Source organism: Pygoscelis adeliae, unplaced genomic scaffold (assembly GCF_000699105.1).
Source record: "Pygoscelis adeliae isolate BGI_AS28 unplaced genomic scaffold, ASM69910v1 Scaffold60, whole genome shotgun sequence".
Classification (NCBI taxonomy): domain Eukaryota; kingdom Metazoa; phylum Chordata; class Aves; order Sphenisciformes; family Spheniscidae; genus Pygoscelis; species Pygoscelis adeliae.
The window spans coordinates 3,251,941-3,255,474 of NW_008823954.1; positions in this window are offsets into that span (position 1 = coordinate 3,251,941).

Genomic DNA, 3,534 nt, shown 5'->3' on the forward strand with positions numbered 1-3,534 from the left:
GGGACGACACGTTCCTTTTTTTGTAGAGAGTTATGTCAGTTGCATGTCCCAGGTCTGTAACTGCGTGATCACGCGGCTTTTCTGTGTTTATGGGACTGAGGTGCTGATGAAGAAACTGATCTGTTCATCTTGTTAATGTACCCATGGAAAAAATCTAGATTGCTTCAGGTGCTTTTAAAAATTTGGCATGTGTTTTTCAATTTCATGCTCTTACTCTTTATTGATACATAATATCTTAAAGTATTCCTTTTACTTTTTTTTTTCTTCGCATAGTTTTACTTTTTGGACACAAAGCATAATATTTTTATAAACTGTAGTTCTACATCTGCACTCAGGGTAAAGAAAACATCATTTCAATGAGTAGACTCATCTTACTCATCTTTAGAAATCTCAAGTTTCCAAATGCCATTTACTTCAGAAAATGCATGGCAACGTCCTCTCCCCCTTTTATCCTTTCCTTTAATCTTGTAGCCTTTTCAGTACAGTTATTTTATGCTGTAGAAATGTGACCCGTATATTTGCTGTTTCTCTAAGTAGTTCTAAGGTCTTCTGATGATGGTTACAGTCAGCAATTTACAAAACTAGAAAACTTGCAGCTATAGATGGCAAGGTAGGCAACATATAATACAATTATATTTAATATTTCAGTCTTGACATCTAAAAGTTCTACATAACCCATAACCTTTAAACCAGACTTCTCAAATGTGATTCTAAGGTGCATCATGGACTTTAGAAATTTTCCAAAATAATCACAACCGCTAGATAGCTGTGCCTCATCATCAATATATTTGTAATAACACCTAATGCTATGTGCTAAGTGACTTCTGTTGATGATCTAGTTGTTCTATAACTTTCCATGGGACTTCTCCTTGGTTCTTTTCTCTGTATCACCACAGTGGAATACACTGGACTAAAATTAAATGATGTTCAGAAACCAATCTAAACTTCCAATACTTACCCTACTACTCTTAAAAGTCTATCTTTTTGTCTCTGCTTCTTTGCTCTGGTTAATGTTTTTTGTTTGTTTGCTTTTCAGGAGCTTTTGGCATTGCCAAGGTGTACTCTGTAAGCCCAAGATAATACGCGGGTGTCTGACTTTCCCTCATCCGATAAGTGGTCCTCCAGGATTTCTGGTTGAAGACGCTGCAGAAGGTGGGATAATTAGAGCCAAGATACTACTCAAAAATTCCATATTTTTTTTTTCTTGAAGCCCATTTAGGCAATAAGCACAGACAGAAAAGGATTATCTGTCTGACTTGAGATTTCAGAATAAGAAAGAGCATTTTCCAGAAAAAATCTATGCAGAGCTCACCCAGGAGCTGTAGTGGCAAAACCCTAACAGCAGATTTGCCTTTATGTCTTTCCGTTGCCTCCTAGAAACTTCCAGCTGGAGCAGTTACCTGAACAGGAGAAAGCTGACAGTCTGTAGCATAACGTGTTCACCTGGTGGAAATACACCAGCCAGGAGAAAAAGACAGAGTCCCGCGGTTCATACTCTTTGGTAACATGCAATAGGCTGGTGACTCCTTCAAATTCTGACGTCCTTGAGTTGTTCTGGAGCTGTTCTTGAAGCCTTTCTATGTTCCCTCCCATCAGACTTAGGTTTCCTGACTCTCAAGGATTATTTCTTTTGGATGCTCCAAAGCCTTAGTCAGTCACTGGAAACTCCATTGTTATTGAAGTGGGATGGATGATGAGTGACTGGATGTTAACAAGTTCCCATTCATTTCCTTCAGTGAACTGTGAACTTTAGTGAACTTTTTTAGACTGTTGAGAGAAATGTGGATGTCTAGATTCCTTTTCCATATATCCTGTCTAAACAGTGCAATAAACTCAGCTCTTCTGCCATCATTGATAAGGTTTCCACAATCAGTTCTTTCCAAGAACTTGAATTGCCTTTATAAATATCTTCTAACCCTCTCCCTACTCCCCTCCCCAATTATTTTGCTTTCAGCACTCTCCAGTTGTACGTCCTTGTGAAGGGGCAGCACGCACAATCACGCTACACCAGGAATGACTGGCCTTCAGTTATTATTTAGCTGTTGTTTTTTTGGGGGGTGGGGTTTTTTTGTTTTGTTTTAACACTTTTTTTTAGCTGGAAGGTTAAAACCAAGCAGTAGTTGTTCAGTTCACAGTAGCCACCTTTCCTCAGCTGAGGCTCTAACCTGGATTTCTTTCTACTCTGTAGCTGATCTTTAGAAAACTTGTTGGAACTGAGAATCTCTGAGACCTGGATCAACTGTCATTTTTGTTGGAACTGATCGACAGACTTAAAAGGATTAACATGGGGAGTGGGATGTTTGCAGAAGCTGGGGGGGGGGTTTGGGGGGTGTCTTCTGTTTTTAATTCCTCTGCTTTCTGGACCTATGCACTTTACATTGCTGAGATTACCCTGTGTTATTCTACATTTTGTCTTTCAGAGCAGCGTAACAAGAGCAACAAACTTCACCTGCTGTTGTGGAGACAAAACTGGAGATCCTACACTACATTGTCCCGGAGTGGCATGTCAAGTCATGGACCTTCACAGATGTTCATGAGGACTCCCGTTACCAGGCAGAGATGTTCTCAGTGAACTGCTTTTCCAGGTGGTGTGACTTAACCTGGCAGGCCGCTAAACACCACAGAGCTGTTCACTCACTCCCCCTCAGTGGGATGGGGGAAAGAATCGGAAAAAAGGTAAAACTCATGGGTTGAGATAAAGACAATTTAATAGGACAAAAAAGGAAGGGAAAATAATAATAATAATGATAAAAGAATACACAAAACAAGTGATGCACAATGCAATTGCTCACCACCTGCTGACCAATGACCAGCCAGTTCCTGAGCAGCGGCTACACCTCCCCTGGCCAACTCCCCCCAGTTTTTATACTGAGTATGACATCATATGGTAAGGAATATCCCTTTGGCCAGTTTGGGTCAACTGTCCTGGCTGTGGCCCCTCCCAGCTTCTTGTGCACCTCCAGCCTCCTTGCTGGTAGGGCAGTATGAGAAGTCTTTGACTTAGTGTAAGCACTGCTCAGCAACAACCAAAACATCAGTGTGTCATCAACATTATTCTCATCCTAAATCCAAAACACAGCACTGTACCAGCTACTAGGAGGAAAATTGACTCTATCCCAGCTGAAACCAGGACACCAGGTAATGTTTATGCCAAAAGAAAGTCACCAGGTTCACAGCATATGTGAGGAGTTAAATGTTTAGAGATGGGCCACTCTGGCTTCTCTTTTTGCTTTGCTGAAAAAGAGAGAACTACTTTTCTTCTCTTGAAAAGGCAGATACAGCTCCCTCCTGCCTTACCAGATTTTCTCCAAGCTGATTGAGCTGCTAAAGGCAGCTGGGGGGGAAGCAGAGCAAATGGAGATGGATGAGCACCTATCCCATCCCTGTTCCTGGTGAGAGGGAGCAGGGCTGGGGGGGTGGACATTAAACCAGAGAGCCACAGCATCACAGAGGCAGCACGAAGCTGCTCTCCTCAACATGGGTGGCTGCTTTTGTCCCCCCCGTTTAGGTATTAAGCACAGCAGAAGCCCGTGC